The sequence below is a fragment of the Zingiber officinale genome, chromosome 7B (assembly GCF_018446385.1).
Source record: "Zingiber officinale cultivar Zhangliang chromosome 7B, Zo_v1.1, whole genome shotgun sequence".
Classification (NCBI taxonomy): Eukaryota; Viridiplantae; Streptophyta; class Magnoliopsida; order Zingiberales; family Zingiberaceae; genus Zingiber; species Zingiber officinale.
In genome coordinates this window covers 34,998,872-35,016,175 of record NC_055999.1, presented here as the reverse complement: position 1 = coordinate 35,016,175, position 17,304 = coordinate 34,998,872, and the positions used below count along the sequence as shown (strand labels likewise).

General features: G+C 38.6%; 1 protein-coding gene across 1 annotated transcript in view; it reads left to right on the top strand.

Moving 5' to 3' along the window:
* Positions 1–17,304, top strand: part of LOC122005658 (protein STRUBBELIG-RECEPTOR FAMILY 7-like) — a 41,573-nt gene that overhangs the window by 18,444 nt on the left and 5,825 nt on the right. The gene's annotated exons all lie outside the window — the stretch shown is intronic.

Here is a 17,304-nt window from a genome sequence, read left to right as displayed (position 1 = left end):
AAGATTTTAAATACTTCATAGGTTTCATCTTTAGTTTTTATAAATTTTACCCAAGTAAATCTTGAATAATCATCGATTATTACTAAGTAATATTGATTTTTACTTAGTGACTTGGCTCCATGCGAATCAAACAAGTCTAGGTGAAGGAGCTCAAGTGTTGAGGTAGTTCTATCTAGGTTGGTTAACTTATGGTTTGACTTGGTTTGTTTACCTTGTTGACAAGCATTACAGGTTGAATTTTCAATAATTTTTAATTTGGGCAAGCCTCTAACTAGACCATTTTGACTCATTTTCGAAATGAGTCTAGTGTGAGTGTGACCAGTCTTCTGTGTCACAACTCATTTTCCTCTTGTTGTGTTAGAAAATACTTTATTGAGGATGTTGGTAGGTTAATGGTGTAGACATTATCTTTCCTACTGCCCGTAAGTATGATTTCAGGATTATCAGTACTTTTAACTATACATTCAGATTTGGTAAAGTTGACTGAATAACCACTGTCACATAATTGATTTATACTGAGTAAATTAAAGTTAAAATTTTCGACTAATAATACTTTTCGAATGATAAAGTCGGAATTGAGTTCGATGTTACCTCTTCCGATTACCTTAAGTTTGTCATCGTTGTCGAATGCAACAGATCCTAGATTCTTTAATTTGAACTTTGTGAACTTCAGTTTATCTCCAGTCATATGTCTGGAGTATCCACTATCCAACATCCATTTATCCAATTTTTTATGTTCCTACACATAACGTGATTGAATTGGAATCTCTTTGATGAAAAGATAGTGAAGTTATTGGCTCATTTTGTTATTGGTAGGATAATTAGGTATTAAGTTTAATTAAAAAAAAATTAAGTTTAATTAAATTTTGAAAAATATTTAAGTTAATTGATTTGAAAAATACTTAAGTTAATTAAAATTTGAAAAGTTAATTAAATTTTGAAAAAATATTAAATTAATTAAAATTTGAGAAATATTAAGTTAATTAAAATTTTAAAAGTTAATTAAATTGTGAAAAAGTATTAAAATTTAATTTTAATTTACGTTAATTTAATTTTAATTTTAACTTGATTTAATTTTAATTTTAATTTGATTTAATTTTAATTTTGCCCTTAGTCATCTCACCCAATCTAGATTTTTCAATCAGGGGGCCCTATAATTTTGTGAGATGAATTAGTTTTATTATAGGGTTTGGTTTAACTTTATGTTAGATTCAGGTTTAGCTTTAGGCTCAACAAATAGATATTCTTTGGATAAACTTCTGGGGTATGGTGAGTCACTAGGACATCATTAAAGTAACCATGCCTTCGAGGTTTTCCAAATAGTCCTATCCACTGAACTTAGTACAAAACCTTAGTCTAACTATTTAGGATCCATAAAGGGTAGCTTCAGTCAGTTCTACTTAGCCAAATGCACCAAGTCGAAGTTATATCTTCCTAGACATGCATAGACTAAGCTTCCCTAACGTACTATCATCCAATACTTCACCAGTACCGTGGGTCAAGTTAAACTTAGTCCTTTTTATTCTAGTCCTAATTACTCTGCCGGGTAGGTTGCGTTCGGTTACCCAGTCAGGTAGATTCCTTTTGGAGGTGCCAGCTATTCTAGAGCCTCCATTTATTTTCCATTATAACTTTTATTTAACTTACAGTTTGAGTTATATTCCCCCTTTATTTATTAGGATGGTTTTTATTTATTTATTAATTATTTATTTGTTAAGATTATTTTATTAATTATTTGTTAAGATTATTAATATTTATTTATTAATTATTTATTTGTTAAGATTATTTATTTATTAATTATTTATTTGTTAAGATTATTTTATTAATTATTTGTTAAGATTATTAATATTTATTTATTAAGATTATTTTAATAATTATTTGTTAAGATTATTTTTATTTATTTATTTATTAAAATAGTTTTCTTTTTGCACCCCCTGGATCATAGCCTCGATAAGGTTTTTCAAGGTAATGTACTTGATCTTTGGGGACCCAATATTTACCAAGTCCAACTTGATCGACCAAGTTGGACTTGGATACTCATGCTTGAACTAGTTTACTATTTGGTCTGTTGACTAAGGATAGATAGGATTTATATTTCTTTTTGGATTTATATCCTAATCCAGTTCTATTATAAACGGCTCGTTGAGTCCCAAGAATTAGGTAAAAGTTCTTGGACCCCAAAGAAAACCGTTCTAGGGTCTTTTCTAAATCCTTGACTTGAGTTTTCAGACTTGAATTTTCTTCCTCAAGCTTTTGGACTTGAGTTGAATTTCCAGTCTGAACTGGGTCAGGCAAGGTTATGGGGTTAGTCACTTCTTTAAGGAGTGTTATCTCCTTTAGAAGTGACTTGATTCGAACTTTCGACTTAGCTACTTTATGCGTTAAATAATTGATTAAACTATACAAACGACATTTACTTATAGAGGGGTTTGGCCCTTCGGAAACGGATGCGAATCCGTGGCTTCTCTCGGACTCGGCTTCCGATTCGTCCTCGCTTTTGGTGTAGTCCCGGGCTGTCAATGCGAGGAGCCTTGCCTGCTCGACTTCTTCGTCGTCGGATTCCTCGGAAGAAGATTCGTCCCAAGTGGCCTTAAGAGCCTTCTTCCTTTTTGGTTTCTTTGGATCCTTTTGGTTCGAACAGTTCGCCTTGATGTGCCCCTTCTGATTTCACCCGTAGCAAATCATCTCGAATTTGACCTTTGAGCTTGATTGTGCTTCTTTGGTCTGGATGACCTTTTTGACATCTTTTTGTTGAAGCCCTTCTTTTTGTAGAGTTTTTTCATCAGGTTGACGAATTCGCTTGTGAGATCGTCGTCGTCTTCCAAATCTTGTTCCTCTTCTGATTCTTGTTCGGTTCTACGTTTTGATTTTGACTCGCGTGCTCTTCCTGTACCTGCAATCAAAGCTAACCCTTTCTCGGCCGGACGTGAGTTAGTCTGTTCATGAAATTCAAACTCAGAAAACAACTCATCTAATTTAATAGTAGAGAGGTCCTTAGAAACCTTGTAGGCATCTACCATGGATGCCCACAGGGTGTTCCTCGGAAAGGCGTTTAAGGAGTACCTTATGATGTCCCGGTTATCTACCTTTTTTCCGATAGCATGGAGTCCATTTAGTAGTTCTTGAATTCGGGCGTGGAGCTGGCTAGCCGTCTCATATTCCTACATTTTCAGATTATACAATTTATTAAGTAACAGATCTCTTTTGCTTACCTTGGTGTCGGAGGTGCCCTCGTGGAGTTCGATCAGCTTCTCCCATAGATCTTTTGCGCTGGAGAACGTTCCAACTCTGTTGAGTTCCTCCTTTGTCAGTCCACACTGGAGTATGCAGGTAGCCTTTGCGTTCGCCTCAACTTTCTTATTAAGGATGCGTCATAGTTCTGGTATGACACTAATTTGCCTGAGTCGTCTAGTGGGAGTTCAAGTCCTGTCTTGGTGATCATCCAGACTTCAAACTGGGTTTGCAAGTACGCCTCCATCCTGCCCTTCCAGTACCCGAAATCGTCTCCGGTGAAGAGCGGTGGTCGAGTGGTGCTATAATCTTCTTGAAGTGTCATTTAACAAATCTGCACACACACACACAGAAAAATCTGTCCCAAGACTGGGTCTTGGATTAGTAGTGCGGGATGTATATATATAAAAAAAATGAACTCGAGTGGTGTTGCACTAACTTCGAGTAAAACCATTTCAAGCGAGGAAAACTTGATCAGAAAATAGCAATTATGCTAATTCCGATCGACTCCGAGAAAATTGAAAATACCACGAAAAAATTACTTGATTGGTGGTTGCACCAAATCGAAGCGACCCCGCTCTGATACCAATTGTTGGATCGAAAGCGCTAGAGGGGGGGGGGGGGGCGTGAATAGCGCTCGTGGCTTTCACTCGTTTCGGATTCGTAAAACTCGAGTAATAAACGCAGCGAAAATAAAACAATCAACATGCGAACACAAATGATTTACTTGGTTCGGAGCATGTGGCGACTCCTACTCCAAGGCCCATGCTCGTTGAGCGTTTATGTTGGGCAACAACTATAATCTCATAAAATTCGGTACAAGTATAGAATGAGTACACAAGAACTTTAAAGTAATACCGACAACTAAGTTATAGAAAACGGAGCGCCTGGTTGTCGGGAACTTGTCGCAGCTTGATCGGAAGCTTTCGTTAGCAGCACGTTGGAGATGGATCGCTTTTGTATTGTTATGTTCGGCTGCTGCTCGAATCCCTCTTTTATACAGTGCTGGAGGCACCTCCAATACCATCCAAGGCGCCTCTAGGTCTCTGAGTCAATCGCGTGGATCACTGCTGAACTCGTCGCACCTTATCAACTTGAAGGCGCCTCTATGGCCGTCCAAGGCGCCTCCAATCCTTGGTCCAAGGCGCCTTCAGTCCCAATGAAGGGGCCTCCAGCTTCTCTGGACAGCTGGCTTCGGCTTGCACCCGAGGCGCCTCCAAACTACATGGAGGCGCCTCGGACACTGTTCATCCGAGGTATAAGTTGCTTCTTTGTTCCTGCAAAATGTGTTAGTCCCAAACACATACCCTGCAAAACAAAGTTAGATATTAATGAAATATCGGACGGTCGGTGACTGTCCGGTCCGACAATTTCGATCGAAACCCTAGGTCGACCCGACGCCTACTGTTCCCTCTACGGGGAACGCGTCCTTACCTACTCCCCTCAGGAGAGATTACCTTGTGCCAGTCCAGCCAGTCTGACTTTCTGCCTAGGGTTACCACCCCCTTGGACCTAGGGTTACCGCCCCCTAGGACCTAGGGTTACCGCCCCCTAGGGTTTTTCTCCACTTAGGGTTACCACCTCCTAGGGCCTAAGGTTACCCCCCTTAGGATTTTCACCACCTAGGGTTACCACCCCCTAGAACCTAAGGTTATCGCCCCTTAGGGTTTTCTTTCACATAGGGTTACCATCCCCTAGGGTTTTCACCTTACCTAGCCGCAGCTAGGACTTTTGCCTAAGAACACTTAGGACTTTCCTGCAAGCTCAATCAAGCACATTAGATAACTAAGAACCTTAACTTTGAATCCCTTTGCTATTATCAAAACTTAGATTCGATCGTCGGATGCTTCCCGCACCAACAGTTTTCATAATGAAAACAAGGATGGATTGTTTAAGGATGACTAAGTAGAGGTTTAGGTTGAGGTTTGGTTTCTATATTGAATTTTTGAACTTCAAAACTTCTAAATTTGAGTTTCCTATATATTTAGGGATTCTAAGTCATTGTTGGTGCAATGACAGAAGTTACGTGCATGTCTTTAGGGGGAGTTACTCTTTAAGGACATGAAAATCTATTTTTCATATACCTTGGAAGGTGGTTAACCTTCCTAGCGTAAATGCTCAAGGTTGGACATTTGAATACAATGGAGAGTGGATTTCTTCATTGTTCAGGTGGTATATGCTCAAGGATGAGCATTTGATGAAAATGAAGGATATGAGACTTTCATTTGAATCGTGTGTGAATATACCAAGTGGTATATGCTCAAGGATGAGCGTTCAGAATAATGAAGGGTATGGGACCTTCGTTATTATGTTGTGAACAACGAGTGAAGGTGTAAACAACGTTGGGTAACTCTTCAGGGGGAGAGTTTTTGATGTGTGTCAATAGAGGGAGAACGTAGGGATTAAGTTAGACCTTCATTACCTAAGAGGGAGTTTGCCCTCTAGAAAAGGAGGTGAATGGAGGGAATCCTCATTCATATATTGGCATGAAGGAGGTTGAGGCTATGAGATTAGCCTAACTTAAAGGAGGTATTGTCAAACATCAAAAAGGGGGAGATTGTTGGTGCAATATTCCCTAGGTCAAGGTTGACCTGGTTGACTGAGCTTGAATTGGTTCAAACTCGAGTCTTGATGTTTGGGTTTCGATGTTTGACAATACATGGAGATTGCAGGTACAATTGTTCATGTGGGGAGATTGTGAAGGAGAGTCTAGTAGGTCAAGGTTGACTGGATACTTGATTGGAAAATCCTAGTGAGTGAAGTCAGGTGAAAGTCCTAACTGGGAGGTTAGGCAGAGTGGAGAATCCTGGTGAGTGAAGCCAGGTGAAAGTCCTGGTGAGTGAAGCTAGATAGTTGTGGAAAGTCCTAGTGAGTGAAGCTAGGCAGAAGAAAATCCTGGTAAGTGAAGCCAGGTGAAAGACCTAGTGAGTGAAGCTAGGCAGTATGGAAAATCCTGGTGAGTGAAGCCAGGTGAAAGACCTAGTGAGTGAAGCTAGGCAGTATGGAAAATCCTGGTGAGTGAAGTCAGGTGAAAGACCTAGTGAGTGAAACTAGGCAAGTGAAAGTCCTGGTGAGTGAAGTCAGGCAAGGGAAAGTTCCGGTGAGTGAAGCCAGGAACGAGGAAATTCAGATGGATCAAGGTTTACGAGACATCTGGTGAAAGTCCAAGTAGGTCAAAGGGATTGACTGGATACTTGGCACGAGGAGAAAAGTCCAAGTGGGTTAAAAGGATTGACCGGACATTTGGTGAGGGAGCCCTAGCAGGTCAAGGGTGATCGGATGCTAGGCATGGTGTACCAACAGGTCATGGTTGACCGGATATTGGTTTAGGGGACTTTGGACTTGGTTTTGGGCAAAAAACCATGAGCTAGATCGATCAACCGATTGATTGGCTCATGCCCAATCGATCGGCTAATCGATTGGGTGAGTCCCCGCGACAAGCCTCCTCCCAATCGATCGGTGGATCGATTGGGAGAAGCTCGCGATCGCACAGAACAGCTCTGGATCGATCGCGGATCGATTCAGAGCCTCTAATCGATCGCCCGATCGATTGGGAGCTGCAATTTCGCGTGATAAGCCCTGGATCGATCGACTGATCGATCCAGACAATTCCCGAGAGCACAGAGACGCTTTGGATCGATCGACCGATCGATCCAAAGCCTCCCCAATCGATTGGGAGCAATCCAATCGATTTCGGTACTTCTTCAATTCCACTCCACGAGCGACACAGGCGATTTCTCCACAGCTTTCTTCTCCACTCTTACGCCAGTTCTTGAAGGATCTTGGAGGCACGTCCAAGTCAAGAGGCAAGTTATAGCAAGAAGAAGAAGCTAGGGTTAGGGTTTCTTGTGTAAAACTTGTAAGCTTTTCCCTTTTATTTGTTTCTCTTTATTTCTTGTTGTATTGAGAGTGTTGCAAGGCTTCTCCGCCTTCGGTAGTTATCGTAAAGGAGTGATTTCATAGTGGAGGGTGCGTGAGTGTGTGGATCCTTAGATTAGTCACCTCTTCTTGAGGTGGATACCAAGTAAATCTCTTGTGTTAGCGTTATGTGTTTATTTTCTTGTATTTCCGCTGCACATCATCGAAGAAACCAAACAACGAAGAGCACAAGATCGTGAAGAACTATTCACCCCCCCTCTAGCTACATTTCGGTCCCAACATGATCTACTTCGCCGCAAGTGATCAGCAGCCACGTGATCAACAACAACCTCTCTTCCACAATTTTTCCACACTCGACCTTGCTTTAATGCCCCAAGATCCTTTATATGCTCATCATATATTGGGGATAATAGGGAGGGGAAGTTATAGATAATGGGTCATGATCTCATTATCCTCCTTGGCATGCTAATATACCCCATGTGGGAAAAACCAACATATCCCACTTGCACACGAGGGCTTGTCACTATCATCATTAATCACAACTCATGTGATCAATCATATCACCCTACCGGGCTTTGATACAAGGTTGAACGTCGTACGACTAGTGAGTTCATCTGCAAATAAACCTTCTTTAGACACTTGTCACTGTTAATAGCAAAATATAAAAGCTCGCTGTACCTCAGATCTAAGATCCAAGACTAATTACATCCATCGAGCTACTTTCCTCGGTGAAAGTAATCCCCAGATTTTGCTCGACTTTGTATCATTATTATGTTCATTCCTACATAAATGATCATAAAAGATCAGTCGGTGATTACAAGATAATGTTGCAATGTCAATTGATCTTCCTTTACTCAAACTCAAATCTATCAATCTCAACCTAGCCGCTTTCTTAGATTTGTTCCTTAGACCTCAATTTATCTTCTAGGCCATCGGTAAACAGACTAAAGTAGTAAATACTGAATTGGGATCTCAAAAATAGCCGAAAGTAATAAGAGCACTATAGCCCTGGGGGCACTAAGATTAAACCTATTTATAGTGGAATCCAATAGAAAAAAATTGCATCAATTGGTCATGGATATATCTAATGAACATTTAGTTCTAATAAGACAAACACTAATCTTAGTTGCAGGGGTAGATCGTGAGATAAGGTGATAAGGTGTGTTAAGAGAAAATCGTGTATTAGACACCACAGTGTTATTGACTTATATAGAGAAAGATATACAACATAATTACAATAATACCCTAGTTATTATGTTACAATATTCTAACACTCCACCTCAAGCTGGAGAATATAGATCATATGTACCCAGCTTGTTACATATGTAGTCAATTCGGGAACCTCTCAGTGACTTAGTGAATATATCTGCTAGTTGATCATGTGAGTTGACAAAACTAGTAAATATTTCTCCTGATATGACTTTCTCTCTAAGAAAGTGTCAGTCAACTTCAATATGCTTTGTCCTCTTATGAATAACTGGGTTCGAGACAATATGCATGGTAGCCTGGTTGTCACATATAAGTGACATTTGTGTAACCTCCCCAAACCTGAGTTCTTGAAGCAACCGTTTTAGCCATATAAGCTATTGACTAGTTATGGCAATAACCCGATACTGTTACGTCCTTAGTTTTTTATTTTTTACAATTCATAAATATAACTACGGACACCACATACTCATACTTCCATAATGGATTCTTAGTTCAAATAAAATTACATAGACGGTTCAAAAGAAAACATAACTAAATGCGGAATTTAAACTAGATGGTTTTCGGGTTGTACTACCCTTATTCCGAGCTGGCTCACTGGTCAATGCATTCGTCTCATTGTCTGAAAAAAAAAAATATAAACTGTGAGTCGAGAGACTCAGCATGTTCAAAACAGTGTTATGCAATAACGTCTATAATCTAATGTACTAAGGGAAACACATACTAGGTAGCTTAGGTCTTACCTACTAGCACATGATGGGCATGAGCATAGACGTCTACATAGGCATACAAGCATAAACATAAGCCTAAGTATGTACATAAGTTAAGTATAAAATAGACACAACCAGGAGCATATATATAAATATAGGCATAAGCATACTAACTGGCATAAACGTACATACTATGGATGAACAGAAGCATAAGCATATAAATAAGCTAAACATGGAAAAGATCATAATCACATAGAGTAGTGAGCTCCCGGGCTAAGGCCACCAGTCACACTCAACTACATAGTTTGGTGAGCTCCCGGGATAAGGACACCGGTCGCGCTCAACCACGTAGATTTGGTGAGCTCCCGGGTTGAGGACACCGGTCACACTCGACCACGTAGATTTGGTGAGTCCCCGGACTGAGGACACCGGTCACACTTGACCACGTAAAATTTGGTGAGCTCCCGGGCTAAGGACACCGATCACACTCGACCACGTAAATTTGGTGAGCTCTCGGGCTAAGGACACTGGTCACACTTGACCACGTAAAATTGGTGAGCATAATCGTAAATCTTAACATAGCATGCAAATTCATAACATAAGCTTAAACATGGATTTCACGTCATTCTGTGCATAAACATAGTGTGAGCATGTATAAACATAAACATGGCATAATTGTAAACCTAAACGTAAGCTTGTAATTTTTATATCATAAGCTTAAGGATAGACTTGTGCATCAGCTTATCATGTGCTTGCTTAGCAACATAAACAGGGCATAAACGTGAACCTAAACATAAGCATGCAAAGATCTCTAGTTTCTAATGGAAAACAACTAGAAGCATGGAACAAACATGAAGTGCAACATCAAACTATATAACTTCTAAAAACAGAATTTAAAACGCACCACAATAGAACCAAAAGCAGCAAGGTCACAACATAATTCCAGATTCGTGAGTCAGTGGTATAAAAATCATATGAAATTCATCTATAATCTGAAAAGGGTTATGTAAATTGGTAATGAAAGCTAACTAAATTTCTTACATTTCAACAGAAGACATTGAAGTAAAATTCGTTCATCAATTGAAAACATGCTTACTTTATATGGACGAAACATGATATCCTAGCAAACTACCTAATCCAAAATTTTATAAGACTATTAAAGCTAATTAAAAGCATCAACGTAATTGAATACATGCAAAATTCCTAGGGTTCAAAACATGATGTCATAGCAACCTATCCAATCCTAACATCACAAGACTATAGAAACTAATCTAACACAATAATATGGTTGAAAACATGCCTTAAGTACTTAGCCTCCCATTTCTTGTCTTCCTTGAAAATCCTAGCACCGGTGGAGAAAGGGTGAGGAGATCTCCCTAGGGCCGGCGGCAATTAACACCAAGAGAGTGCTTTTGAAGGTAAGGTTTAAATAGAGAGGGGACTTAGGACTTTGTCTAAAATTTCTATTTCCATATCTATCATTAAAAATTCGTAACATATAAAAAATTGCTAAGTCATTTACTTTATTTTCAAAAAACTTAACATCAAGTTTAAATAAAAACCTATTTCCATGGTTTATAAAATTTCCATATCTATCTACATGTAAAAAAGTCTAAATCATTTATTTTTTTTTATAAAACTTAATATCTAGTTTAAATAGAAACATATTTCCATGATTATAAAATTTCCATATCTATTTACATATAAAAAAATTCATGATTTATCATTCACTTTGTTTTTTTTTTATAAAACTAAATATCAAGTTTACATAGAAACTAATTTCCATGGTTTATCTAATTCCATATATAGTTTTACCTATTTAATTCTATTTATTCTTTGTAATTACACTTTATATATCTTATTTTATTTCCATATTAGTTTGATGAATAATTTCTACAAAATTTGTACATACTAAGTTCCTTGCATTAAATCTCATATATATATATATATATATATATATATATATATATATATATATATATATTCCGTATGTTATATTAGTATAGTGATTAGTTATTAATCTTTTATTTAATTTTGTGTACCCCATAAAAAAAATATATTTTACTTCCATATTATTTAGATGAATAACCTATAATAAAATTCATAAGTCTTTATAAATTTTATACATATCCGTATTCTACTATCTCCTTAATATAATTGATAAATAAATTCATAATTAAATCTTAACTAAATCCATTTATTTAAATTAATAAATTCTTAATATGAATTCTAATTAATTACAATTAACACAATAGATATCCTTGATAAAATAAACTCAAAATCTAATTAAATTATAATTAATCCAATAAATCCTCTTAATTAAATAAATCTGAATTGCAATTTAATCCAATAAATATTCTTAATTAAATAAGTTCGAATTTCAAACACTACAGATACTCTGCCTCTGCACTGGATTTTGCCACAACATTTCGCTTTTTGCTTTTCTAAGAAATAAGGTTACCTCCGACAAATATACAAAACCCAGAAGTGGACCTTCTATCAGTGGGAGATCCTGTCCAATCTGCATCAGAGTACCCTATGACTCGAGTATGTCCTTTGTTTGCATACAAAAGACCCTTTTCTGGTGCGCTTCTGATATATCAAAAAATGCAAGTCACAACATTCCAATGCTCTTTGCATGAAGAGTTGAGAAACTGACTTACTACACTTACCGCAAATGAGATATCCGAACGAGTAATAGTAAGGTAGCTTAGTTTCCCTACTAATCGCCTGTATCATTCAGGATCTGGAAGAGACTCCCCTGATTTGGCAGGAGCTTGACATTAGGATCCATAGGGCTGTCGACTGTCTTTGAGTTTAACATTCCTGTTTCTTCCAGAATATACATTGCATACTTCCTTTAGGATATGACGAATCCCTGTTTACACTGTGCTACTTCTATTCCCAAGAAATTTTTGAGTTTGCTGAAGTTCTTTGTCTGGAAATGTTTAAAAGGATGTTGTTTCACCTGTGAAATCCCAAGATGATCACTACATGTGATGACAATATCATCAACATAAACCACTACGTAGATGTAACCAGTAGATGAGTGGCGATAAAAGATAGAATGGTCAACCTCGCTCCGAGTCATGCCAAATTGTTGAATTACAGTACTAAATCTACCGAACCATGCTCTGGATGATTGCTTGAGACCATATAAAAATTTTTGCAGGCGACCAGAAGACTCCTCCTGAGCAACAAAACACGGAGGTTGCTCTATGTAGACTTCCTCGAGAAGATCACCATGTAAGAATGCATTTTTGATGTCCAACTGATAAAGATGCCAATGGCGAATCGCAGCAATTGACAGGAATAAGCGTACAGAAGACATCTTGGCAACAGGAGAAAAAGTATCCCCATAATTCAATCCGAAGATTTGAGTATAGCCTTTAGCAACGAGACGCGCCTTAAGTCTGTCAACCATACCATCTGGACCAACCTTCACTGTATACACCCATCGACAACCAACAACTGACTTCCCAGGTGGTAGAGGAACGAGGTCCCAAGTCCCACTACTCTGTAAAGCACAAATTTTATCGAGCATAGCCTATTTCCATCCTGGATGGGCAAAGACATCACCTGCAGTCTTAGGAAGTGAAACAGACGATAAGGAAGAAAGACAAGAATAATAGGAAGGAAAAAGACGATGATAACTCAAAGAAACATAGTGAGGAGAAGAATTACGAGTGGAACACATATCCTTTTGAAGTGCAATAGGAATATCAGAGTCAGGGGATGGGACCGGAGGAAATGGCGAAGAACTTGGCTCCAAAGATGTGTCCACGGCAGTGTCAGTGTTGGTCTGCGACAAAGCAGGACGAGGACGACGTTGATAAACCTGTAAAGGAGGAGATGAGGCTGGGGATGATAAAGGCGCCTCCGGAGGACAAAAGATAGTCACCGATGCAGGTGGAGAGGGAGAAACCTCAGTCTGGGAAGCGGGAGGTCCAAAAAATGAAACCGAATTAAAGAATATGACACCAGCAGAGATGAAGTACCGACGAAGAGTAGGGGAATAACACTTGTACCCTTTTTGAGACCGTGAGTACCCAAGAAAAACACACTATGAGACCGGGGAGAGAGTTTATCAATGCTAGGATCAAGATCATGAGCAAAACGTATAGAACCAAAGACCCGAGGTGGTAAAGGATGAAGAGGATGATGAGGGTAGAGGATATGATGAGGTATTTTACCCTGGAGAGTGGAGGAAGGCATGCGAGGAGAAAAAGACCTACAAACATACTTACCTAACTGACACGACTCACAAGACAAAGACTCTAAGTGAGAAAGATTAGGATGTAATTGTTTTAACTTATCAAGACCCGGATGTCCCAACTGAGCATGAATAAGAAGTGGAGATGCCGCCGCCAAACCAACGAGAGAGGGTTGTTGAAGCCGATAAAGTCCATGAGACTCATATCCTAAGCCAATCATCCTCTCCGTACTCCGGTCATGTAAAGAAACAGATGTTTTAATAAAAGAAATAACACAATCAAGAGACCGAGTAAGTTAATTTATTGATAATAAATTAAAGGGAGCTCCGAGAATATAAAGAACATTATGAAGGGAAAGAGACGGAGAATGATGAACAATACCAATATCCTTGGACTCAGTCTGGAACCATTGGCCATGGTGACAATTGGTAAATAATCAGAAGTAGTGAGAGAAGAAAATAGAGATTTATTACCAGTTATATGATCAGTGGCCCTAGAATCAAGAACCCAAGGACCTGAAGAGCGAGATATGCTAGCAAAGGAATTACCAGCGTGTGCAACAGTAGCAGTGGAACGAGAAGCTTGACGATCCTCAAATCATTTCAGAAAGTCATTATAGGAAGGTTGTGGGGTCGGATCCGGTGTTAACTGTGAAGCGGAAGCTGATGAAGCAACAGAACTCTGAATGATCTGAGCAGCACGAGGAAGTTGACCATGCAGACCCAACACTTATCAATTGTGTGGCTCGGATGGTGGTAATGATCACACTAAGGACGACCTTTGCCACCCTTGCGAGGTGGAGGTCTGTTGTTGTGTCGAGAGACCAAAGCTGACGAGTTAATCGGAACGGAAGGAGGCATCGTCAAGATCTTGGCTGGGACATGGAGGAGAGTTGCCCAGGTATTATCCATGGTAGCTTCTGTGGGGCTGCCTAGGATCTGATCACGAACATGAGAATAATCTGTGGGCAGACCATATAAAGCTAGGGACATACAAAATTTCTTCCGATTTTCAAGCTCTTCAACAGGATTGGCCGCATGTGGTAGCAGTTCATTGAAGTCACAAAGAAGGCTAAAGACCGAACTCAGATAAGTTGATATTGAATCCTTAATTTGATGGACACTGAGGATGGTCATAAGATCTTCACAAACTTGATAGAGTCACCGAGAGGTGTTTGTAAAGAGTTGTTGAGCCTGTGTCCAAACGACTTTGCAGGTTTTGTGAGTACAGAAGACATTTCTAAGAGATAGATGGATGGTAGCTCAGATAATACAACACAACTGAGCGTCAACCTTCTTCCATAGAGGACGATCGACGACTTGAACATTTTCAGTTTGAGTGAGATGTGTCTCATAACCCTGTCCAACAAGCCAAAGCTCAATGTAAGATGCCCAAGAGACGTAATTTTTACCATCCAACTACTCGAAAGAGAGGGGTGCAGTGATATGGTTGGTAAAGATTGAGGTATCAGGCTTTGGGATGCCGGATGTAGCCATTGATTAGTTTGGAAAGAACTGTGAAGAACGTCGAAGGAGAAGATGAAGAGGCAGCCGACTGTCCCCTTCTCTGGTGAAAACTCCCGCTTCCGCAACCACGTCCGCAGAAAGTCCACAGCAGTCTCCAGAGGGCAGAACCACTGCAGCAACGAAAACCTAGATTGAAGTCGGGATCGGGAGATGCTGCTGGATCGATGCAGAGGTTGCTCGGATCCAGACGAGAGGAAGAGAAGTATCTCCGTTCAAGGCGCTACTGTCGCCGCCCTGCTCGTCAACGACACCCGACTGGGGTTGCGGGTAGCTGAGACGAAAGGAAAGAGGAAGGAGTGATCAAAGGGCTCTTGGATGGAGGCCGGAGCTCGCAGGATCGGAGTTGGGGAAGAGAGGCTGCGTGCGGACGAGGGAGGACGCACTGCACTGTGGTAGTAGCAGTTGCTGCTCGCGACTCGCCGATGTAAAAGGACTCTTTATGTACAATGTCACTAGGTGTCAAAGTTTGCTCGCATGCATGCATTGTAACCTAAGTGAGGAGTGTGGATGATTAAGTCCTAATTATTCTAGTCGATTAATCTTATAATTAAGTGTTAATTATATTAATTAAGTAAGAATTTAATTGGCATAAATTAAGATTAATTTATTCAATTAAAATAAGAGAGAGTAATTATGAAATTAAAGATTAATCTGTGCAATATAAATTTGAGAATCAAATTAAAATTTAAAGAAGAGAATTTATTACATCTTAAATTTTACAAGAGTTATAAAAATTAATTTGTAGTAAAATGTAATTGTAAAACAATTTTGTAATAGTAATAAAATTATAAAAACAAAATTATAAAGCTTTAGAATTGTTTTATACAATTCTAAATTAATTAAGTAATTGGTTAAGATTTAATAGGACTGGATTTTAAGGAATCTCAAACTCATTTGAATAGCTCTAGTAAATAATTACTGGAGATTTAATAGGATTGAGTCATTATTTTTATAACTAATTAGTTAATGTCTTGGATTAAAATTCATAGCCTATAGATATATATATGAGGCCTAGACGAGAAGATATACATCTTGAGACAACTAAAAATTAGAATCCTAGCCACCCTCTCTCTCCCTAGTTGGTGATGCCGTCAAGCCCTAAGATTTTGACCTTGTCATGTTGTCAATGTTGACCGCTATCCTATTGGTTGCCTTGTTGGATGCTAGCACCCCATGTTAGTTTAGAAAATCATGCTCTCTAGACAAAGTAGAGGATGCATTTTTCAATGTATCTTCATAAGGTAAGATAAAAAAAAATTTCTTTATCATTTATATTCTATTGTTTAAACTAACATTGTAGGGAAAGCAAACTCACAAAAATAAAAATATGATTATTTCACAACGAGAGTATGCTTTATTTTGCAGTGATGATCCCTACAACAAGATATATAACTCTACTCTTCCTTTGCACCCTATTTAGCCACAACTTTTTTGCTTCTTGCTTTTCCAAGTTATCAAGTTGCTTACAAGAATAACTCAATATCCTAAAGTGAATATCCTATGTGTGGGAGTACCTAATCTGCATTTATACGCCTCTTAATTTGTAGATGACCGTGATCAAGGCATATAATATACTTTCCAATGAGACATCAAAGAGTTCTTAAAGCTGCTTTCCATGATTGTTATGAAATCTCAAGGAATTAATTAATTACACTTAAACAAATGAGATGACAAATTTTTTAATATATGATAGGTCAAACTTTCTAACAGATCTCTTGTACTTGCAATAATAGCTTGAATTGTCTTGGTATCTATCTACATTTGAATGTTAATTGGTCTAACTTCTATTGTACCTACTTTTCAAGCTTATTAAGCACATACTGTTTTTTGTGAAATATAAATGTTCCTTAATGCTAAGTCCATGGTTTGAAATTGTTAATGAGATATGATTTTAAATTTTTTGATTCTTTTAGCATCATTACTGATAATAATAATAACAATAATCTCATCAACATAACCAACAAGAAGAATGTGTGCTCTAGACTGAAAAAGTTGATAAAACACCGAGTAATTTGATGCACATCATATCATTCTAAACTGGAGATGAGCAATGGTAAATTTACGAAATCATGCCCAGAGACTTCTTGAACTCATATAGTGACTTCTGAAGAGGTTGTTTTATGAATGGTTCTTTATCTAAATAATGAAGAAAAACATTCTTCCTATCTAATTAGTTGGTATCAAAAGGTGAAATCATCACCTCGATGACCCCTCTAGGGTGGCCCCCACCTTCTAAAAGGGAGGTAGATCACGGGGAGCTTCACCTAGCAACAATAGCGCATGTAAGGAGGGGTTGAGACAACCAACGGGACATTTCGCACCCGCTGGGAATCAACCCTAGGCTTATGGACAGCAACACCCTTGCACGAACCAACTGTGCTTGCCCGTGGGGGCTTCTTCCTAATTAGTGAACTGAGATATAGTTGTCAATGTAAGAAAAATAGGAATTAGGAAATTTTAGCCACAAGAGAGAATGCATCCATGTAATTGACATCATATATATAATTGTGTATATTCAAGGAGAAATTCCTTGATTTG